The sequence below is a fragment of the Lycorma delicatula genome, chromosome 5 (genome assembly GCF_047948215.1).
Source record: "Lycorma delicatula isolate Av1 chromosome 5, ASM4794821v1, whole genome shotgun sequence".
Taxonomy (NCBI): Eukaryota; Metazoa; Arthropoda; class Insecta; order Hemiptera; family Fulgoridae; genus Lycorma; species Lycorma delicatula.
Genome location: NC_134459.1, coordinates 104,216,713 through 104,242,769, shown reverse-complemented (window position 1 = coordinate 104,242,769; position 26,057 = coordinate 104,216,713). Strand labels below are relative to the sequence as shown.

General features: G+C 27.4%; 1 protein-coding gene across 1 annotated transcript in view; it reads right to left on the bottom strand.

The window, feature by feature from the left end:
• sr (zinc finger domain-containg protein striped) overlaps nt 1-7,415 on the bottom strand; it is a 464,285-nt gene extending 456,870 nt beyond the window's left edge. The window contains exon 1 of the mRNA XM_075366790.1: nt 7,259-7,415. The gene's annotated coding sequence lies outside the window, so the exon portion shown is untranslated. The remainder of the gene's footprint in view (nt 1-7,258) is intronic.
• Between the last annotated feature and the right edge of the window lie 18,642 nt (nt 7,416-26,057).

Here is a 26,057-nt window from a genome sequence, read left to right as displayed (position 1 = left end):
AATAAATTTATTATTTTTTATATTTATATATTAATTTATATTCCTTATGCGTATTTTGGAATGATTGTTAAGGTTTATTTTGTAAACTTTTCACTGTTATGTTGACGTTATGCAATATTAGATTATGATTGTCCATAATAAATCAAAATAATTTATACATTACTTAAAATTATATATGCTTAGACTATAATATAATTATAAACCAATTCATTATGTATAAATTATATTCAAATTAAAATAATATGAGTAATTTAATATTATTTAACATAAAATTAATTATAATAATACCATCTGAACTCCCAAAAATGAGGAGTATATTATAATATATTATATGTTTGAGAATAGCATCTAAAGTGCATTATATGCTAATTCAAATTTATTTATCCTTGGGTTACACGGTATTAAAAAATACGTTTAAATACTATCTATGCGTATAACTTAGGCTTACCTATTAAACTGAATATTATTAATTTATTCATAAAAACCATAAACATCCGAACAGATTTGATAGTTTAAATTTTTATATTAGGCTATACATAAATAATAGCTGCGTTTATAAAAAGAGAGAAAAAAAAGAATTATTATTATTATTAATATGAATATGAATTTTAAATGAAGGTTTTGTGTATGAAATTTTCGTTTTGTCTTTTGTTTTGGATGCATATATATTTTTTTATTTCTGGTATAGTAGATAGAAAAAAAATACTTGGTAATAACAACTCATAAATATCAATATTTAACTAAATTCATAAAAAAAAAATTCTTTTGATAATGTGTAAATTAAATTTGTTACAAATTATTTATTATTTATATATATTATATTACTATGTTATTATTATATATATTTATTTATATTACTACTGATGTGATGAATTGGACGACTTAATAAAATTTTAATGCTTTTTTGAAATTTTAACATTTTTTAGCACCTGAAACGAGTTTCTTTTAGGTGTAAACGAGAGTTCTTCGGATGTATTTAATCATTTGTATAATTTTGAAAATTAAACGTATTAATATATTAAAATTGTAAGTTTTAATCGTTTAGAAGCGTTCATAAACTTTTACTGCTTGCTTACCTTGTGGTAGGATGTTTCTATCCTTCATGGTATTACGTATGTGACAAAAGTTAATCTAATTACTATTACCTCGAATTTCGGAGATTAAAATAAACGAAAATAAATGAACACTGATGAAATTAAGAAAATAAAATGAACTGTATTTAAATTTATTTTTTTAACTCTTATAGAGTTTTTATCAGTTAATATTATTTTTTATTACTTTTTCCGCCATTATTCAATTTTTATTTGTTCCCGAGCGCCTTGACTTGTAATCCTATGGTTTCATAGCAGGAAATGCTTGATTTTGAAAAACATTTATTTACTCTGTCAGAATGCAGAAACCATTCGGTTAATAATTTTTAAAAAACATATTAACAATCAAAAGCTGTCAAAATAATGCAACAGTTGTGATTAAGTGTCTTTCTATTATATTCTGACTAGTGAAAACCGCTTTTGTTTAGTGGCTAAAAAGGCTACAATGTGGTAGATATATTTTAGAAGTTAAGGTAAGAAATTTTTTTTTTTTATAATGACAACGGAAATTTTATAACGATTTATATTTATAATATAAACATAAATGTAAAAAATAATATTCTTCAAAATTACTTTTAATAATTTTATTTTGTGAAGACGGCGAAAAATTAAAACCAAATAACCGGCAACTTGGTAATCTTAAATTTGGAACAGAATTCAAAAATTGAATTTTAAAGAAGGATTGAATATTATGTAATATTTTTAATTTATTACATATAAAAAAAAATTAATTTAAAAAAAATATCTTATTCTAAAGTTTTTAGTTTAGTTTTGATATAAAATACATGTAGGCCATGTTAGTACATTAGTACATGTAACAAGCAAAAGAAAGGCAAAAGGTGAGAAACCTGCCAATTGATAAAAATATGAAAAGTAATGTAGAGAAACGATATAAAAAGACTAATACCAAACGTGAGATAAGATTCTTTGGACTGGGTGAATACGTAGTTTATTGTTATTTTTCTTTTATAATTATATACTTAATTTTATATAAAATACACGAAATCAATGGAATCTTTTTCTAATTAATTTTAACTTAAATTTTTACATTAAGAGTGACATCATGTTTTCTATAGTAATTCATTACTAAGCAATAATAACGTCAACCAAATTAAAAATGCATTCTAATGTTCTATTTAGGTTAGTATTTTAATATTTAATAAATTTTCTTATATTTCCTCTTATTATCAAGAAAATTTATATTTTTTCTATTGTATATTATAAAAAATTATATTTTTATATTCATCATCAGTAATTTCATTTAAAATAAAATACAATCACAGAAATGGGTAAATTCGAAAAAAAAGCTTGAATTCATACAATCCAGATTTAAAAAAATAATTTTCATGTAAGCGATACATGGCACGAAGCTCGGTTTTAAAAAGAAAAAAAAGCACTTTAAGATATTCTCTTTTACTTTTACTCTATCTACAAAGTTTCATCCTTTTTGCAAAGAATCTAGAAAATTCATCAGCAAAAAAAAAAATTCATTTTCATTACACAGACGCACATAAAAATAGTTTTAACGTTTTTATTTCAGCATTAGAAAAGAAAATCGTTTTATAAAACTGAGCAGAAAAGTAATAAAAAGAATTTATCGTATATACGACTAAAATTTGTTTGTATTTCTTAATATTGACAAAATTATAACCTTTAATTTATTAAATCTTACAAGAAAAGGTTTAAAATAATCCGTTTATGTAATAATTATTTTAAAATGAAAAAGTAGTTGAAATTATTTGTAAATATATTATTTATCTATTTTTTATCTTTTCTTTCCGTTAAGCGCTTTGACACCGAGTTTTGATTTGTTAGAACGGATAAACTCATAATACTGATTTTATATCAGATACTGAGATGGTGACAAACCTCTCTACATTTTAATTTTTCAGATATGCTTTTAATTCGTTATTTATATTGTAATATCTTTGATAAAGAAGAGATCTCTACGAAATCGCGCAGAGAAAAAATTAAGGAATAAGTAAATGAAAAACTATTATATTCTCTACTAAAATTAAATTTGCTAGATTATTTGCGAAGTAATTAAAAAGCTAGTTAATTTTAAGAATGATAAAAATATTCTCAAAAATTTATAATTCTATCCTACAAGTATTATTTGGCTTTAGTAATACAAAATTTTAAAGCTGAGATGAAGCAGAATTGTGTTTCAATATTGTCATGTAAATTTCTATATAAATAGCTATCATAAAATGAAAAGGATAAATTTAAAACTATATTGTTAAAATATATGTTGGGTTTTTTTTTTGGTAAAAAAAGACCTAAATTCAATGTTTCGTCTGCTTAATATATATATATATATATATATATATAAATTTCGCCATAATTTTAAAATAAAAATACTATAAATTTAGTTTTTAAATTAAGTAACATTAATATTTTTTCATTGCCTTGACAGTAAGAAGCAATCCACTGACGATTTTTTTCTTAACATTGGTTTTAAAAAATTATTGAAAATTGATATAAAATGTAATTTTCAAAAGCGCGGTTTGGCATAAATTATTTTTTAAGTATTTCATCAGTCTGTTCCATATTTTTACTGTTAAATCTAATATTAAGTACATGTTTCAACGTCAATGTCAAAATAAATTTAAATATGTATGTATTTTAATTTCAAAAAATTAAATATTCGTTAAAAAAATATATTTGTTATTCGTTGATTATTAAAGTTATTTTTAAACGTGCATTATAAAAAGATTTTTTAATATCAAATTGATAAAAATGCGCTTCTGCTAAAGACTCCTAAAAAAAGTAAAATCATAAAGCAAATTTATTAATATAATATTAGCAATAATACAATATGTATTCATCTTGCTTTCTATAAGTATGATTTTCAATTATATTTTTCCTTTTTTTTCTTACATTATTTTTTTTGTACTTTTTACATTTTTTATTTAATTTTAATTTGGTTTTATTTAATTTTTCTTTTGTTTTTAATTAACCTAGTCTATATATATATATGAGAGAGAGAGAGAGAGAGAGAGAGTGAGAGAGAGTGAGAGAGAGAGAGAGAGAGAGAGCGAGGGACTCGGTTAATTAAATTGCTTCATTATTAATTTATTAAATATTTTTATACTTGTGTTTTAGTTCTACCGAAAATTATACGATATTATGTACATAAATGTACACAATATTAATATATTATTGTACACATTTATTTAGCGAAATAATTATATCACAGGAATAATTATTTCACCTTGTTTTAAAACAAGGTAGATTTACCATATCTTTTAAATAAATAAGAATAAATTTTTACATCATAATAAAATTAATTTCTTATTTAATTTTTAAATATTTTGTATATTTTTATTAATATTTTCTTTTTTTAAACGGTTCCCACATTTTTAAAAACTCATTATTTCATTAAAACCTTATTTTGAAATAAATTTAATAGAAATGACATCGTTTTAACTACCTGAAACAAAATTATGATCGATATGTAATTAAAAAATTATAAGCTAAAATAATTTTTTTTTTAAAATATCGTATCTAAATTTAGAGAAAAATTTTAAATTAGTAAAGCCTATATCAATAAAAAATTATCCTACGTTATAATTATATTAAACATGTTTGTTTAATTTTTCTCAGAAAAAATAAATCGCTTGCCTAAATGAAAGATTATTTTTTGAATAACGTTTCAAAAATTTTTCTATATACCAGTATAATTCTTAAATATAACGAAAATAACTGTTTTTTTTTTCTTTGTATTTTTATCCAAACACAACTATATTTCTTTAAAGTTTTATTTCTTAATAGTATAATAAAGTCTAGGGAATGTTAAATATTATATATATAAATTTTTAATAATATTGCGTTATTAAATTACCTATTATTTGTAGCTTTTTAAAAACACGCTGCATTTTTAATGAATGATTTTTTTTCTTGTAGTTAAAGAATTATATTGTAATTTTGAAACATATAGAGTTTAATTTATGCATCATTTTTAGAAACCGATAATGCGTACATGATTATAGCATTCATTGTAAATATTCTGTTCATTCTATGTATTTAAATAATTATACAAAATTAAAATATTATTATAATAATATTCCTGACTGATCAATATGAGTATAATTTTGGGTATTTTTTTTAAAAGTCATAATTTACTAAGTACTATTCTAACACAGTTACAGACTTTACTCATTTTAGCTGTTATAGTGTATTTTATTTTTTACAAATAACGTCTTTTAAAATTAATTAGTAAAATTAATTATATTCACCTATTAAATGGTCTGGCTTATTTACAGGTTACATGTATAACGCCGTAATAACGTTTTTTTCAACAAATTTACAAAAAAATAAAAATAAATAAATATATATTTTGTTAATATTTTTACTGAAATTAATTAAAATAAACAAGTAAATAATTAAAATTAGATAATTGAATAAATCCGTCTAAATAACCCTCAGCAGCAGCAGTTATATTAAAAAATATTTTTAATTTTATTGCGCTACATTGTTTAATATAAAATTCGGAAAAGTAGAAAAAATTTATTATACGATATTCAAAACAAAAAATAAACGTAATTAATTATTTTACATATTTTTCGGAATAAACATGATTATTATTTATCAATTTAAGTAATAAATCAGAAAAAAAATTATAAATATTTCAAAAAAGGTAAGTTAAATGAATAAATAAAGTAACATTAATATTTATTTTTTTTTTTACCTAGATTGTAAACATTTAATAAACATTTTTCCTGTTTATTAAATGTACCATGTATACAGGTAATTCAAATTTATAAAATAAGTGAATAAAAAAATTAGGTTTCTTGCTTGTATTTAAATATTTTTTTATATATGTATAAAATTAATTTAAAAATCCAATTAAATTTATTATTAATTCTCTTATTTAAATTCAGTTTAATTTTAATAACAAATTGCTCTTTATATCTTTACATAATTACTTACCTTAAATAATATATATGTATATAAATTTTAAATGAAATTATTTTATAAAAAATTTATACAAAACGAAAATTGAAGTATAAATCATTTTAAAACAGTTAGTTTCATTAAATCTAATTAAAATTTATCAAAAATATCTGCCGCCATTTTGTAAAACAAAAGCGCGGGAATTTAATCTCCTTTAAGATATTATGAGTACCTAATCTTCCTTTAATTATGATTGTTTACGTATTTATATTGTAATAAATAAAGTATCAATAAAAAAGGGTCTTAGTTTTACAATATACATATTTTTAAAAGATATATTCTGGTATAAATAATTTTTTTTCTTTTCATACTTTATGTTATATTTTTATCTCTTAAATGAAAAATGTGGTACAGATTTATATTTGTTTCGGTAAGACAAATAGCGGAGACGATGAGTAATAGTTTTATAACATAATGAAATGAAACTAAAATTATCCAATCCTCAAATTAAAATAAAATATTGCAGAATCAAAGTACAAAAAATGCAATGAATATATTATAACATCACAATATTTATTCGCTATAAAATTTATTGTATTTACATTTCTATACCTTGGTTTTTTCGAAAATTTTGTTGACCGTGGTTCGATAGAGAAGAAAACGATAATTCATAAAACGATAATTTTAAAGTTAAAAAAACACATTTAAATTTTTAATCTGTTTGCTGTTAAATAACAGTTAACGAATAATAACGTTTAAAAAAATGTATAATTTTATGTAGCCTAATTTTTTAAGGTAGTACTTAAATTAATACGTCATTTATAATGAAAAAAATATTTTTTACGCTCGGATAATAATCTGACATAATTAAATAAATAAATAATACATAATTATAAATCATCTCTTTAACAATAATAAGAATGAAATTAATAAATAGTATTTTTATTTAATGTTTATAACGTTTCAAACGCTTATTTCTTTAAAAGATCCACAGTTTTGTCATTTTATATAGAAATAAAATTATCTTTTAACCATAGGAAAAGTATTAAATATTTTCGTTTATACCATGAAAAAATATATGAGTGATTTTTTTTAAACTACTTCTCATGAGATTCATATCAGTTAAATTTATCTGTTTGGTTCTTTCGTGTTTAGTTAAACTTTATTTCGTTTTCTTTTTTAATTTATACTTATTAAAAATTAAAAAAATATATGTATATAAAATAGATATTAAAAAGATGGCGCCACTTAAAAAAGGTCATTGAACTTACGGTACAATAAGGGTGGCTATCCATCCAGTGACTGATTAGAAGGGTGGTGAACTTGACAGCTTTATCTTAATGGTAGTGGAGATGGTTGCAGTTTATGGTGGTGGTAGTGCCTGTAAGACGGTTGCGGCGGTGTTTGTCGTAGTGGTGGATGACCTTGCCGGCCCACAGCGGGTGCAGACGGACGTGGACGCTGCAAGAAGACTGGATAGAAGCACGTGGTCTCGGCTATACCGGGCATCCGACGCGTGGGTGAGGTCGGACGCCCTCGGCCCTTGTCGCTATCTTCTCTACTCTTAACACATACACACCAATACACATATAAAAACCATTCATCTGCACCTGCTGCCATCTCTCTTAAGTTGACTTAGGTCATCCACGATCGGCCCATTCTTGTTGTGCAGTTGTCACAGCAGTTACTCTTACATATACCTGTGTCATATTTTGCATTTCATTTTTTCAACAAAATAGTTTTTTAAAACGTAGAACCTGTACAAGAGCACTCTGGAGATCTCAAACCATCCTTAAAATTTCATTCATACACTACCTAAAATGAAGTTTGCCCTAGCAGCTATATGTGAATGAAATATATTATTTCCCAAAATCCCACAGAATTACATGATTTTTTTATTTAATATAAATACTTACCAAATTTAAACTCAGAATGACTGAGTAGAATGATTTTGGTCTTTGTGATAATTAAAAAAAAAACAGCAGAAATTCTAAATTATTACCCAAATGTTCTATCGGAAAATTATATAAACCGTGTAATCCAAAAAAACTTCTAGGTTTTTAAACTTGCTTTTAAAAACGTCCAAACTCATTTTTAGTTGACAATCTACTAATCAGGTATTAATTGTCAGATATTTATGAAATATGCAGATAAATAGTGAAACTATATTGTTTCGGCACCTCGGGTAGGTGCTACAAGACCCTTCTTGTAGTTAGTTTAGGTACTGTTAGTTACATACCTTGGCCGTCATATCAATAGTACTTTATTATAATTAGAAACCTAAAAGTGGCATCGAGAAGAAAAGATGGTAAAGGCTTTAGTGTTCAAGTATAGCTGGACACAAAAGCAAACGTAAACCATTTGCCCGACTATGATACATACTGAGCACGTGTAATCAGAACTAAGTGTCCGTCCAGTAAAACCCGGTTGTATAAAAGCTTTATTGGTCATTGTATTTTTCATTCCCTGAAAGTACAATTGTTAAGTGGCTTAAAATCGATCAAACATTTAAACGAGTATTGTTTTCCCGAGTATAGATATGAGAGGAAAATTCTAAAAAAAGGATCTTTAAAAACAAAAAGGTTTTTCTTGGAGAGGCTCTGACAGCTCAAAATATTTTAATTTTTTAAGCAATTTCAGAGGTGATTTAAAAATTTTACTTCCCAACAGAATTCCCGGCATAAATTAAAAATTTATTTATTTATTAAAAATTTCTTAACTTGCAATAACCGTAAAATAAAGTTTACTGTATGTATATGTAATTAAAAAGTTTTCAAAATTTTATAATTGAAAATAGAATATTCCGTCATTTTAATAATTTTATTAAAACAAAAAAAAAAAACACAAAATAGAAATATATTTTTAACGTATCTAAAACATTTTTGTTATACGTACTGGTAGTATACTGTAACTATATTTCATTGACTGATCTTAATTACTGTAATATGTAGTACAGGTCAGGTCAAAGGAACGCAGTTTAAAATTGACTTCAATTCTTTTTAAATGACCTGAGCAATCTATAAATTTGAGAAACCTATTATTTTCTATTCTTCCTCAATCTGTTGACAACGTCACAATTATTGTTGTAACAATAGGGTTAAGTTTTTTCTTTTCATAATTTAAACCAATTAACTTAATTAATAAGATAGTATACTTTAATTTCTGGATTCTATTTTCAAAGTATTTTTGATATTAAATCATTTTTATTATTCCACAATTAAGGTTACGTGTACGTGTACGTGTGTGTGTGTGTGTGTGTGTGTGTGTGTGTGTGTGTGTGTGTGTGTGTGTGCCAGAATTCGCGTGTCATACTATAACATAAAATATTATATAACATGTAACGAATAAACATAACATCAGTTATGTGTTACTTAGCTTAGTTGTTGATTGCTGAATGAATAAATATATTCAATTTGCAAACCTTTCTTGCATTCCATTGAAGATTTATCAAGACCTTATCCAATTTATAATAAGAAAAGAAAATGCAGAACAATATGCAAAGATCTCGCCACCCGGCTAACTTAGCTGTTTAAAAAACATGGAAATAGATTAAAGAAAGCACTTAAAAGTTTAAAATATTACAAGTTATATTTCTCAATAAACTACAAAAAAAAAATGTATTTACCAACAATGAAATACTCGGGAATCAATTATAAGTTTATTCCGTCCTCCTGCACACTCTCTCTACTTGTACTACCGAGCAGACTTGAGGAAACAAAACCGAGAAAAGACTCCTCTACCCGCACCTTTGTGATGTATTTAAAAGTTTGTTACTTTTCCATTAACCACTCAAATTCTATTCTGTAATAATTTATATCGATTTTTTGTAATTAATTTTTAATGTAAGTAAATGGAAGTGTTTACTTAGGTTAATGTTGCATTTATGGTTTATTAAAGCCAAGAGTTTTTTTATTGGGTCTTCCTTTTTCCTGTTTAGTTTTCGGGAATTACCGTCAGGTATTACTTCAGAGGATAAATGAGGATGATATATATATGAGCGTAAATGAAGTGTAGTCTTGTACAGTCTCAAGTCGACCATTTCTGAGATGTGTGGTTAATTGAAACCCAACACCAAAGAACGCCGGTATCCACGATCTTAGTATTTTTTATTGGATCTAGAATCTCATCGAAAACGTCGCCAGTCACGTTCTGATGCTACTGGAACTAAGCTAGATAACGACTCTGAGTGATGCCGCACTGTATCTCATGCTCTTTGTTTCATCATTTCGGACTCCTCCACAATCTTTTAACGGTTTTTATATGTGCACCGTTGTCTAGATGTACAAAGTTATATTTTTGTAGTTAACTTTGAAGCGTTGGAAAGTAGTAGCTATTACAGATTTATGGAGCGGTACGAACAGCAGTTAATAATAGATCTCTCCTCGATGTTACTTTGAATAGCGTTCGTAATTGTAGAATTGTAAAATGTTATGTAAAAACTGGTTAAAACCATATTTTTATATTACTCATTGGACAGAAGCTGAAAACATCATGAGCCGTTAATCCCAAGATTTAACAAAATTATGAGTGAGTAGCAGGACATTTATCGATGACTGAGTAATGTCTGAGGTTACAATAGTTGTAATAGTGATTAGGATCGATGTCTCCTAACATTAGCAATTGCTTTGTAGTTGAGAAATAGTCCGTGATGATAATCTAGGCAGTAATTCCCTAAAGTGGAAGCTACTACTTTCTTGGGACATTAGGGAGTATTGGACAACTTGGGATGGTAGTTAAATTAGCAGTACAAATATTGAATTGAAACATTATTAACTTAAATATCATGAAAATTAATAATCGATTTTGTTAGTATTTAAACAACTCCAATAATTTTAAAATAAAACGTATTTTTCATGTCTCATTTGACATTTTTAAATGTAAATGAATAAAGTTAAATGAAATGAACTAATTTTTGGTAAAATCGATGGTCTGTAGCATTCTCCTATTCCACAAAATATTAAAATTTTGTTTTAAAATTAGATTCCTAACGGAAGTTTTTATATCGTATGTGTGATACAATTTTTTTTTTTTTTTAAATTTATTATTAGATACATCGCGCATTACAGTAAGAATGAAAGAGTAGGTTGTACAACAGTAGTGGGCCTACGCTCACAAGTATAAGATAGTATTACAACGATCACAAATAAAAAGAGATGGCACAAGATAATTTGTTAAATCGATTGTAATGGTTACCATCACTTAATAAAAGAATTACTGTAAAATCCTACTGTTACAACTTTACACTCCATAGGATTATTGTAAGCGTGGGCTTCTTTTTTTAAATCTTCAAAGCGAGGTAGTAAGTGTATTTCTGTTTTACATCCTATCAAGTTAGAACACCGCTATTAGTGCGGGTATAAATGTGAACTTCTTATAAATAAAAATTGAATGTCAATGTCACGTGGGTATTAAAGCGTATTCATAGTTATTGCTTATTCACGTATGTAGATTTGTTAAGAATAATATTATCTTCTTTCATATTTACAATAAAGAAAATATGATAAAGGAACTGGTATTGTGTGTGGCTAATAGTATTTTTTTTTTTTAATTTTACTTTTGACTAAGATTGAGTAAGAGAGAGCAATACTCTCTTACTTTTTTTTGAGATTACGGTCTCAGCTGCTATGTTCATTTGCTCAAACGGAGATTTGTAGTGTATGAAATATGCCATGCCTATCAGGGATTCGAACCCGAGATCTCTGTATAAAAGGCTGAGACGCTACCACACTGCCATGGGGATCGGCTTACTTTAAATTTAAAAAAATAATAATAATTTAAACTAATATATTTTAAATTACAATAAGAATGTATAATTTTTTTTCTTTTAAGAAAACAACTTTTTACAAGGTTGTTTTCATCAGAATGAACAAATTTCAGAATTTGATATTCTTTTTCATTGTCTTGACAATATCATTTTAATAAGCGATAGAAATATAGCTTACCCAAATGGAGAATTTGTAAGGAAAAATAAGAAATTTAATTTTTCAAGATAATACAACAGTTTATCAACATAGGTTCCTCGAAATATTTAAAACATTGAAATTTTTTTTTAATATTCATTTCCTGCCTTAAAAAAAATCAAAAATCAGTTTTTAATAACATATGAAATTTATTTCCTTTTAATGATTATTTGATTTAGAAAATTTCTTCTTTTCTTGACCTTCTTTTGAAACCCTTACCAACTTGGTAACATGTACAATGAGGTTTTTAACGCTAAAAAATTTGTTCTCATAAGTATATTTATAAAGCTGGTTTCTGGTTTCAGATCTAACCTTTGTAAACATAATACTGTGTATTTTGTTTTCATATAATTAGCTGTATTTTAACGTAAAAATATTTGACATCATAAAAAATGGGACGTCATTTCAAAAAAAAAGTAAAAATATTGTAAAATTTGGTAATTTACTTCTTTTTTTTGGAAAAGACAACAAATTGCAATTTTATTTTCTTAACTTCCTGAATTTACTGAAATTTTAAAATAATTTTTTCAGTAATCCAGGAAGTAGAAATTTATAATCTTTAAAAAGTCAATAACCGATAATGAAGGCTTCGGTTGCACTGGATAGATTTGAGAAGTTAGCGAGTAACGTTGAGTTCTTGGTTCAACAGATTGGAAAATTCCTGGGTCTGCTAAAGAAGGTGATTTCTAAACTTGATGAGGAATTACCTAAAACTCGCTGTATGGAACATCCTGGTGTAATGAATCGCAGGTAGGAGCTTGTGACGCTGATTTTCTGCGAACTACTAGATGTCGTTCTTATTTCGGTAACTCATTTTGCTGATAGAAACTATTTGAGAATTAGGGGCTGTTCAGTATAGACAACCAATCACCGTGATTGAAGGGCGCATGGGGATACTGCGATTGTGGTAAGAAATGGCATTCCAATCTTTGGAGAGGAAGTTGGGCGTCTAGTTTCAAGGTATGTTTCCAGGTTGGATTAGTATATTAATCATCTCGTTTTGAATCTGCTAGACAACAGCTTGGACGTTAGAAGACTAAAATGGTTCCGTGTGCTTGATCTTATTCATGGCCACTTAGGATGATCCTGCTTGGCGGCTTGGTTCTCACGATTATCGTTTCTTGGATGTTTCAATGTTACTGTTTCGTTTACTGTTCTATTAAAAGTTATTATTTATGTTGTTATAATGCTAATGTTGACTGGTCATTCAAAGGCACTATCAAATAAAGTCTTATTTAGATTATACTATTGTTTGTTTGTTATGTTATGCTATTGTTTTTGTATTACTTGAGGATTATCACTGGGTGGTTCTTTCACGTAATAGTCAGTCATACGATTTGCTTACAGCTTTATTGTAGATGCTGATTGTAAAAAAATAAAGGAATTCAGCAAAAAAAAAACCGCAAAAAAATCTGTTGTGGACAGCAGATGACTTTCTTGTACGCCTATTAAATTACAAATACACGTTTTTTTAAAATGAAAAGTACATAAGATTTTATTTCATTAATAACTTCCGATATTTTTTTTTGTTATTATTAAATTATTATTTATCGTAATTTTTTTTTTACAATCAGATGTTAATAATCTATATATATAAAAATGAATGTTTGTCTGTCTGTATGTCTCTTATGCCTTCCTAAACCGTTCATCCGATAGCGATGTAACTTTGGAGAATGGTTGGACGCATGCCAGGGAAGGTTTCTGAATTAGTTTGTACCCGCTAGGTGGCGCTGTGGTCTAGATATTTCAAAAAATTGTATTTATGGTCCGATTTGGTTCATATTCAAAATATGCATTAGTCACATGAAAAGAAATATTTTTGCAAAAAATGGACCGCTAGGTAGCGCTGGGGTCGAAATATTATGAAACATTTTGTTTATTGTCTGATTTCACTCATATTCAGAATATATATTAGTTACATGAAAAGAAATATTTTTGCGAAAAGGGTAAGAGGGAAAGAGGTGAAGATGTGAAGAGAAAGAGGAAGAAGAAAAAAATGGTTACATTTTGTGATGTTCCAAAATGCTCAGTTTTTTAATATTTTATCAAACTTTCAATTTTGTTCATTTAATCTACATATATACTCAAATCTAGCAATAGCGAAGCATTGCCGGGTGTGCTAGTTATAAATAAATCAATATATTTAAATTAAAAAAACAAAAAGTAAAAAAAAAAAGTGGTGAAGTCGGATTCAAACCGATTTGCCTCCGCTTGTAAGATCAAAATATTTCATTAATTAAAATTTTATTGGGCTATAACTCTGGAACCAATGAAAATAAGAACCACTTATAATATACTGTTGAAAAACTGTCAATGAGGGTTTATTACTGCAGTTAGAAAAAGTCCAAAATACAAATTTTTTTAAGTTTGACCTATTTTGGCAGCCTTTTGGTCCAGTCGATTGCAATCAAAAGGGGAGGTGCACAAGAAAATGTTATAACAGACCTAAATCCAAAATTTTAACTCCTATGGCTAATTGTTTTTGAGTTATGCGAGATACATACTTACAGACGTCACACCGAAACTAGTCAAAATGAATTCAGGGATGGTCAAAAAAGATATTTCTGTTGAAATCTGAAAACCGAAATTTTTCGCGATCACAATACTTCCTTTACTTTTTACAAGGAAGTAAAAGAGTTCATGATGACGGAGGTGTGATTTCAAAGACTTCCACTTAATATACATATATATATATATATATATATATATATATATGTGTGTGTTGTGTGTGTGTGTGTGTGTGTGTGTGTGTGTGTGTGTGTGTGTGTGTGTGTGTGTGTGTGTGTGTGCGATAGTGCGTGCACGCTATGCGTAAGATACATTTAATCACTTTTTTTTTTCATTTACCACAATATTTTCAAATCTGCACCGCTATAGAATTGAATTTTGTCTCAAATTTCTTTTAAAACTTTCTCATAAAAAATTTTTTTTAAAGGATTCAGGCTTGAAAACTAAAAATAGGTTTGAAAATCAAATTAAATTTTTTACTTTCATAACAATCATAAAACAAATATTGTGTATATTTATCTACTCTACGAATAATTCATCACGTAAAATGTTTATGTTCAATTCTTGGGGTTTTAAATTTGCTTAACCTCGTTGAAAATTTTTCATATTTCTATATTTCTAATTTTAACTATCGGTTAAAATAGTATTAGTTTTAGTATTTCTATTACACAGAAATTTCGTAAATAAAACTAATTATGATATTTCTTAAAAACTTTTTAAATTTAATTAAAGGCTTGACATAAAATTTATGTTAGAAACATGAAATATTATTAATTTCTTATCACTGTATCTCCCATACCTTTGTTTCAGAGTGTTCTAGTTAGATTCTAAACATCCAGTAAGAAATTAAAAAAAAAATCGTTCATGATGGCTTAATAAAATCTCTAGGATTTTTCAAATGTATCTTCTATTCTGTTAATTTTTTTTTAAATTTAAGTTTATTACATTAAAAAAAGATAAATTTCAGTAAAGCACATATATGTTAGCAATAAATGAAAAAGAAACTCGAAAAATGTGGTTTATGGATGATTATTAGTTATTTATAACTTGAAAGAAGATTTATATTAAAAATTACTTACAGTATCGTTATTTACTGTTAATTTACAAAGCTGCCCAACGACTTTTAAACTCTCCACGTATTTTTTACTTATTATTTCTTTATTAATTAACTAGGATAAATGAGAATTTAGACATAAAATTCGAACAGTAATAAAGTGATTCAAATCTAATTGGAAGTAGAAGAAAAAATTTAGTAATAATCAATAAGCTGTTAAATTACATGTATATATATATATTTATTTCATCTTTCCATGATAATAGACACACACACACACACACAAATATTTATATACAGATGTATAATGTAAAGGCTATAATAAAACCGGTTAAAGAAAAAACCATCATTCTGTCCTGTTTTTCTACACCAAATAGAGACATCAGATCTTCAAGGACTGACTATAAATGACTGAATGATTCTTTTTAAAACTGACCACAATTTTGTTTAAATTTAAATCTTTTTTAAATTGATCCAATTTTTCCAGTTTCATTAATTATAATTGGGTAATAAATGACGTTATATTATGCATATAAATTTATAATTATCATTTTGTATCGTTATCGTATATTTTTTTTTATTCATTTCCATTTTTTTTCGTAATAATATTGAATGACAAATAAAATCGAAAAAACAAACTGATATTCAAAACAAGTTTTTCTTCCTTTTTGTTGTTTTTAATGCATAGTAAGCTATATAAACCGGTACTCTTTATCTGATTTTCCATTTACATAAAAATATAATCTACAGTATATACATATGCTAAGACAGTTAAGTCCATCTTAACCGTTCAGCTTAGTGTGTATGTGTCAAATCAATTTTTAATTCAATTAATTTCTATTTTATTGTTTTTTTGTTTTTTTTTTTTTATTATAATCTGATTTATGAGTTTATATTTAATTAAAATTAGGTTTACTTAAGTTCAAATATTTCTAAATATTATTTATTATTCTATATTTATGATAGATTTATAAATTTTTTTCTTTATCAAAATCTATTAAACAAATTATTATAATTTTAACATTAGGTACCAAAATATTAATGAAAACAAAACATGAACAAATTTAAAATCTGTAAACCATCGGGCCAATATAAATTAAACAGACCGTTTAGGAAATAGTTATGAAAAAAGTTAGGAAAATATTTTTTAATATTCCACAATAATTTTATTGTGTCGTTTAGTCGATTAATGTCATCTAATATTAAAAAAGTTCAGAATTTTTCACATGCTAAAACTTCTTTATGATTCTACACAGTGGCTATTATCGGTTATCAACCTATCGCTCCTTTTTTATGAATAAATAAATGAGGGGACTTTTTCTTTTTATTAAATTATCTGGTGTTGAATTATAGCAATCAAATTAAGATAGACGTGTTAACAGAATACTGATAAAATGAAACTTCTTTTGAATTATTTAGTTTTTGCAACTTGCATTGTTCTTTCATTATCCTAAATACGCTCTGCAAAAAAGTGTTGCTTGCAGTATTGTAAAAAGAGGTAAACGCCATTTTTTTCCATGAATTTAAAGAGAGAAAAATAAAATTCACGCAACGAAGTAATGGAAAAAGATATGATTTTAAGAAATATTTACCTCTTGATTTATTATAATAAATTAATCCATTATTACTGTTTATTTATTACTAGTTATTGTTACTATTAATTATCATTGAAATTAGTTATTACATTTGTTAACCATTAGATAGCTAACGAACATACTACTTAGAATCCAATCATTAATTATTTTATAATTTGCTTTTATTTTTCTAAAATTATCGAATATTAGGCCAGGCTACACCTAAATAATTTATGTAAATTTAACAATAAGCGTATCCTATATAATAAATCTTATAATTTTGTGTTATTAAATTTCCTGTATGATCTTCAGATTGTCTAATAAATGCATTTATGCAAACTTAAAATCGATAATTTTCTCTCAGACATAAGTATTCCTCGCTTCCCTCAGAAAACTTACGATGAGTTTGGAAGATTGTGAGTTTAAACCTTAAAATCCATCCAGTTTCAAAGCAAGACAATTGCAAGTCACCTATTCAGAAATATATATCTGTTAATTCATTCCGAATCATTTACACGTAGTTGGGGATTTTGCGTAAAATGAGCGATTATAAATAGGTATTTATTTCACAACAATCGACGTGATTTAATAATCCTGTATATGGTGTCTTTGTTTATATAAAATTGTCTCCTGATCAACTTAAAAAATTGTACGAGAAAATTTGTTTATTTATTATAAATGCTACAATTTTGTTACCAAGTCATTAATATACGTACTCGCCAATAGATCTTTCCGAGAGACATTCCTTTAAATTTTTTTAAATAATCACATTCATTCACTATATGCTCCCAATTCATAACACTGTTTTCCGTCTTACAAATGACACATCTAGATAGAGGATATATATTTATTCGGTGCAGATGGGCACAAAGACAGTCTTGGCCAGTTGTTATCCTGAAATGGCCACAATCTCAAATCTAGGACTGTCAGATACAATAGTTTAATTGTATACCAGCTAAGTATATAAGTTGATAACAACATCAACTTAAGAATTTAATTATTTAAGAATTAGCGCCGAACTTCATCTGTTCGTACAGTGCGTACTAAAATGCAATAGTTGGGCCTATTTGATAAAATTTTAATTAATTAAATAATTTACTTAGATCCTTGTGATAAAAGATTAAAATTATTCCTAAACGCATCATTTAAGAAAAATAATTGTTGATTGTTAAAATCGTCGAAAGTTAACATATATACAATTACTTTTTTGTAAAAATTAAAAACATTAGTACAGGAAGAGGTTGTGTTTGTGTAATGTTCCATATTTTTATGATATTGTGAGGGGATAAAAGGTGTATCGATTATTTGAATTGATGTATTACGATCTCAATAATAAAATAAGTATTTAACCTTAATTATGTTGTCAACTGAAGGGTTCGGTTCGAAACACCTAAAAGTGTAGTCTAGAGCATGATATGCCAATAGTATGGGCATACGAAAAATAACTGCATAATCACTGGGTAAAATGTGTGTAGGGCAATACAACTGGGATTGTTCCAGACGGGACAGGAATATAACGGTCACCTGTGCGCTGTACTAGTCAGAACACCCTGCCAACAATAGGAGGTGCAGGGTGTACGTAGAGATCTTAAAGCTGAGACAAAGGGTACGACATGTTAGGAAAACCGCTACTCCACTTCAGAATCAGGATGAACTGGCCACTTTTGATCTTGGCAGCGCTAGCTTCTCTTCTTTTGCTGAAGGAACGAGTACGAATCTGAGTAACCGTACTGACAATCGTCCGAGAAAATATGCTGCGGCTGCTGGAACGCAATATCTACAATGGTTCTAATGATAAACTGAAAAAAAAACTAATATCAAATATAGAGTTCCTAGTGCAGTAGAGAGAATACGCCTACTTCATGCTTCATGATGGTATTCTCTAAACTTCATTGATGACCAGGTTCCTGAGGATAGTTATTTAGAACAAAAACGGCCTTGGTTATCAGTCTCAGGAATTAAAAGATTTGGTGCTTAAGGAATTTGGAGACGCACTTCACAGATCGAAATTATTTCCGTTTCCGGAGATACTGATCACACGACTAATGACCCCGATGTAGAACTTATGAGGGAACTGAAATACTCGTCAAAAATATTATAAAATATCACCATCTAGTGGGTACAGGACTGACCAAACACAAGCGATTGTGATTCGTGACCGGGTTGGATCTTTAGTATTATCTGCAGTCTAATGTCCTCCCCGCTTCGTAATCAGGGATGAATTTTTTTCTGATTTCCTTTCTGAGCTGAGCACCTGTTTTATAGCACGAGGTGATTGGAATGCGAAGGATCTTCTCTGGGGCTCTCGGCTCGAACCTACAAGGGGGAAAAATTAGAGGGGTTGCATTACCAATAAATGTCTGAACGTCATCTCTGCAGCCAACCTACCGGCCATTAGACCCAACGAAAATCGCTGACTTACAATATTTCTTTGTCACCTCGGGTATTTCGCCGGTCTACACTGATGTTAGGAATAACTGACTCGTCGCTTTATCATCCAGCCGTACTTTTTGCCACTAGCACGATTATCGTAAAAAAGGACAAAAAACTGTTTTACACATTAACAGGACTGACTGGGGCTCGCATCAGATTTGAATCGAGAACGAGCTACGCCTTCTAATTCTTTTAAAAAATAGTACCTATATAGACAATGCGACGCATTAGTTGACCGCACTGCTGTAAGAGGCGCCGGTCGGACGATACCAAAGGATAGAAGTGGGGGATAGGGAGAGTCCTATCCGAGCGAGGTTGTGGATTTCATTTCTGACAAGAGGAAACTAAGACGGAAATGTCGATGTTATAGAATACCCGAGGATAAATCATCATTGAACAGGGTTCTTAAATAAAAACGTCTGCTGAGATATATTAAGAGCAAGACGTTTAGGAACTTACTGGTGAATCCATCTTCTTTAAACAAAGTTGATTATTCGCTATGGAGGGTCACGAAGGGCCCAAGAGATTATCACCGAAAAGCCCTCCTCTAAAATCGATGAATGGATTGTGTGCTCGGAGCGATAATGAGAAAACTAAATTATTTACTAGGAATCTAGACAAGATCACTCATCATTTAGATATATGGTAAGCTGGTGGAGAAGAGATACTTGAATTCCTGTGTAGCCCTATTCCTGTGAGTCTTCCAGTAAAGTCTTTTGCTTAGGCAGAGGTTATAGAAGTGATCATGAGGGGACGAATTCAAAAAAGCTCCTGAGTATGACTTGATAACTAACAAAATGCTGTTCATGCTTCCGTTCTATGCCATCCTATATATATAAATTTTCTTTAATGGCATTCTTCACTCTGTATTTCCCAATGGAATGGAAGGGGTCACAAATGATAATGGTTCTGAAACCGGGTAAACAGGAGCACCATGTAGCCTCATACAGGCCGATAAGCCTGTTGACAATTCTCTTTAAATTATTATTCTTTTTATTAATGAAAAGTTTGAATTTTCAAATTCTAAATTGTTCTTAATGTTTGAATTGCATAAAATGAAATGAAAAAGCTGTGCAAGGTATTGTATGAATTTTCCGGCTACGCTGGTCAAGTCATGTAAGAGTTTGCCAACTTTTTACGGATATTTTAAACTCAGGTGATCTCAAGATATCGATATATATATACCAAACGGTCGTTGATATTTTTATTGACAGGAATACTTTCTCCTGGATATATATACTTAAACAGCGGGATAGTGAGATTGTTAACGTATCTATAATAATATTTCAATGAAGTATACTTAACCTATAAAATTATACTTTATTGAATAACTTATACGTATGCATTATGTAAGATTATTTGATTATTGCCTAAGTCTGTATACATATTTATAAAAAAAATAAAATTAAAAGAAAACAGATTGATAGTTGAACTGAATTCTTAATAAACTTTACGGTTTAGTATTATACTTATTATTATTATTACTAGTCATGTAGTTCATTTTGCTGTTATGGTTGTAAAATATAAGCTTAAGCTATTTTTAGGTAGACAAATACAGTTATTATTACAGCGAAAGTAAATGTTAACAATTAGATAATATTAATAACAAATACCTAAATACAATTTTGTTTAGAGTAAATCAGACATTTTATTTTATTGAAATATATTTTTTCCAAAACCATATTCAGTATTGAATAATAGCAAATATGTTCAACAGAAAATAATAAAATTTATTATATATTCGATATTAAATAGAAAAAGATTATGCAAGAGGAATATTATATATATATTATATTAAATTATATATAACGGAATATAATATAATCGTAACATAAGAAAGTAAAGGCAACAGTATTACATATATTGCTTTTTACTGGTAATGTAAAAACCTACATACTTAAAAATACACCGTCATTTGTTTAATATTATTAATAAAAATTCATTAAGTGCATACATATTGCATATTTTGTGTACTTGTGTAATAATAAAAATAATAATGATAAATCAAACATGTATAAAATTAAGTAAATACATTCGCTTAATTAGGCATAATATTCATAAACCGGTATCATTAATATTATTACAAAATTATTCCGTTTACAAAAACCTAATTTCAATAAATATTAAGTAAAATCAATAAATAAATAAAACTTAGTTAACAACCCGGTTTATGTTCTCTTGAACGCGTACTGAAACAATTCATGTAAACTGGTCTTTCAAAATCGTTATAAATTCAATTATAATTTATAGTTGGGAACGAGGTATAAAAGCTTAATATATAACATCTACACAAATCACAATAGTAATTTTTTTTAATAAAAAAATATAAAAAAGAATAAATAAAATAGAAGGTCAAATTTAGTTGTCGAGACATTAAAAATTTTAGATTTGTAATAAAATTTGTTTTATGTTGAAATTTCGAAATTACTGTTTTTATTTTATTTTAAAATAGCTTTATTAATTTCTTAAGAAATATCATTCTGATTTTCTCGAAAAATCAGCCTAGTTAAGATGCTAATTAGTGAAAATTAAAAGAAAAATCTAAAACTTTGTTATTTAATCAGTCTTCCCATTTTATGTTAATGTATTTCTTCGACAAAAATATTATTAATCAAGCACTACTATTTTTATTAGTATTATTATATAGATCAGTACGCAGTTTATTCATATAACTGTCCAGGGGACTCTATTTTCTATAAGAGTGAATACATTTTGCATCATTTATTAATAGTAACTCCATAAATTCAAGTGAAATGTTATTCACAGCATTTAATGGTAATAATTAATAAACAAGAATGTTCTTTGATTTTTTAAACAAAATTTTAACAATAATGCTGTGGGATGATGTATTAGGACAAAAAATCAGACCAAAAAATTCTATTCTTTTTTCAAAATTTTAAAGTATATCTTCTTCATATCTTTAACATATTTTGACAATTGTCTTTTCCGTGTCGCGAGTGATTGCGTCTCGGCCTTTCATCTGGAGGTCCTGGATTCGAATCCTGGTTAGGCGCGACATACCATCAAGCAAAAAAAAACCAAAATGCATATAACCACAGTAGCGTTGATTATTAATGATTTGTATACAGTTGCAGATTATTTTAAATGAATAGAAAAAATCCCGCTCGTTCAATAGATTCGATCTCTTATTTTCAAAAAATAAAAATATTCGGTAAAATTAAAATAGAGTCAAAAAAAAATTAATATTCGTCCTGTATTTATAACTAAGTTGTACAGCGATTCCAGAACAAACTATTGAAAAATATAGCAGAAATGCCGTGGTTTGCGAAAAACACTGAAATACACGATTATCTGGGACTGCCAACCGTTAGAGAGGAGATTTGGTACAACATGCAAAATGAGACTGGACAAATATGAGAACTGGCTAGCTGTTACGCTCCAGGGCAACAGCGAGGACATCAGGCGCCTAAAGCTACTGTATGTATTAGATATTTAAGTTCTCCGAGATTTGAGGTGAATCAGCCAATCTAGGGTGTTATGCATCGACATAATTCTTTATATTGTTTCGCCACTTACTTTTTTCAATTTTTATTTATTTCGCTGTTTGTTAGTTTCATTCATTGTGTGATTAATAAGACTGTTTTTTTTTTTTTAATCTTTTCTTTGCTTTTTATGTTCTGAACTTGATCAGTATTTTTTGGAGTCATTTATGTCTATATTTATGTGTACTGTATAATATATACATATATATATATATATATATATATATACAGTTCTTTGAGGGATTCAATAGAATTTCCTCTCTACATGTAACTTTTCTTTTGTATTGAAATTTACTTATGATGCCAGTACATTGAAACCGATTGTAAATTATACACTGCCAGCAAAAAATAAAATTGATAACTGATCATTTCCTGATGAAGTTAAACAAGAAAATATGCTATAATTTCACTTCTTTAATCCATATTTTTCCCCTTTTAAAGATGTTTTGATGTGTCAAAGCTTTCATTTTTTCCTTTAAACAATTTTTTTTATACTTTTACTATTTATTTATATACAATAATATTCATCCCACAAAAAAAACTGTTAACAAATTTGCTTCCTTTCATAGTAACAAAAAAAAAAAAAAAAAAACAGTAAGCCTATATCATTATGTAAAACAAATTAAAATGCAAAAATTTTGTAAAATAAATTATACAATTTTAATACAGAAACGTTTTTATTCAAATATGATTTAAGTAGAATTATTCCTTTTAGAGTTATTACACATAGGAAGAATCTTTTAAAAAGAAAGTAGACACAGTTACGTGTTGGTCTAAAAAAAGATAAATGGATATTTTTATCGAATATTCCATTATTCAGAACAGAGATTATGGCGTAATTAACGAAGATCAATAGATAGAAATTAAATGCATTCAGGATGCGGGTCCGAATAAAAATAAAAGAATGAACTAATTACAAAAATGAATAATGAAATATTAAATAGTTGGGTGATAAAAAGGTAATTGAAAAAAATGAGTGAAATGAGGAATAATGTTAAGATTTTTTTTTCTGAAGATTACTTTAGAAGCGCGGTAGAACGAAATATGGATGTACACAGTAACGTCTGCTACATGTCAAGGTTAAACTCAGTTTTGTAAGGATGGGAAGATCTCAGATCATCTTTTACTTTTCATTTGTTATAAACTAATGAAAACTGTAAACTATCCTATTACTTATATTTTAAGTCATATAAACTACATCTATTCTAGGGCATTTCAAAAAGAGGATTCATTTCTCTCAAACACACTATAATTCTTTTCGATAGCATGACGGAAATTTTTAAGAGTATTAAATATTATTAACGAATCACCTTCAAATTGCTTAGAAACATTTCTTCCAAAAATTTAATTCAAATCTATTGTGCAAATACTTCACTAAAATTACCGGTAGCTTTTGTTTTTATTAGCATACAACTTTAGCCGGCCTCCGTGGCGCGAGTGGTAGCGTCTCGGCCTTTAATCCGGAGGTTCCGGGTTGGAATCCCGGTCAGGCATGATATTTTCATACGTTAAAAGTTTTTCATTCATCTCATCCTCCGAATCAATACCTAATGATTGACCTGGAAGTTAAAAAAGAAAAAGTATCTAGCTTAGAATGATTATGAATCCCTTTTAGTAAGAAGATGAATAGAAGATTTTATCTATGCAGAGTTTCTACGTTTAATATGTTGTTTTTAAGACAAAATGTCACAATAATCATCAGTGCCACTGGTAACTTAATTGAAGAAACAACTACATAATTATATCCAAGGAGATCTAGAAGAATAATTTCCAAGTAATATGAAAGGGAATGAATAATTTATATATTATTTTTGTTGTAATGTTATTAAAATCGATAACATTATTTCCAACTATATCACTATTTATAAAACTAAGGTTATTTTGATTTTTTAAATTTATCAAATAATATATATTTTCTTGATGTAATTCACTCTTATAAATAAGGAAGTGCATCAAGATGAAATTAACTCGAGAAAGACAGATAGTAATGATAACTAAGGAAAATGATACAAGGATTCATTACATTTGTGTGTACGCTTGTGCTCGGGCACGTATAAACTCTCTACTTGTATCATATACTTAAGTTTTATAATAACGTAAGGTCATTTTTGTTTAATGTATTTATATGTAAATAGTTATTCGCATATAACATAGTTACATATGAATATATTGGTTGTACCGTACAGTTTATACTAGTTTTCGCGATATTCGTAATATTAATAACATTGAGCTAAACGTCTTGGATACATTAAATGTAACGGTCAATTTTAAATATATTACGCTATACCTTGATGTTGTTGTAGTCGTATTCTTGTATTTAATTTAAGTGTAACACAGATGTAATGAATGTATGATTATAACAAATTGATGGTAAATTGATGGGTAATTACTTGGAACCAGTAACATAATGTTATTTTACAATACATTCCTTAATGAACTGAAGATGTGTACCAACGTGTGTTCGATTGAGGTTAACTATTAGACGAAGAAATAATACCCATTAATCTTATTGCCACTCCTATTTATATGTATGGTTTCATATGTGTATGTTGTAGTGTGTTTGTGTGTGCTGGCACGGTGCACTCGCGTATAATACCCAGTGGGTACACAGCAAGCAGGTGCTTTTCTTTTTCTCTTTGTAACCTATTTATATATTTCTCCTCTTTTCTTTACTGATCATTTCTATCTTTTCATTCCTTTTCTTTATCAATTTTTTTTCTCTTTTTTTATTATTTATTTTCTTTCGTCTTTTGTATAAAGTTAAGTGACAACGTAAGTATAAAAAAAAAAAATAAACATGGTTTTTATTATATCAAACGATCTGGTTGTTGATATATGTTGGATATATATATAAGTATTCTTTTCTCCTTTGAAAAAATATATACCACACCTTATCATTCTCTCTCTCAACTCTTTGTTCATATTATGTATCACAATTTGATTAAGCTGCACCCCACATACACTGTTATGTGTTTCCTTATTTAATCAACTAACCGTATAAATTTTACTTCCTGATTTTTATAGTATAGTACAATAAT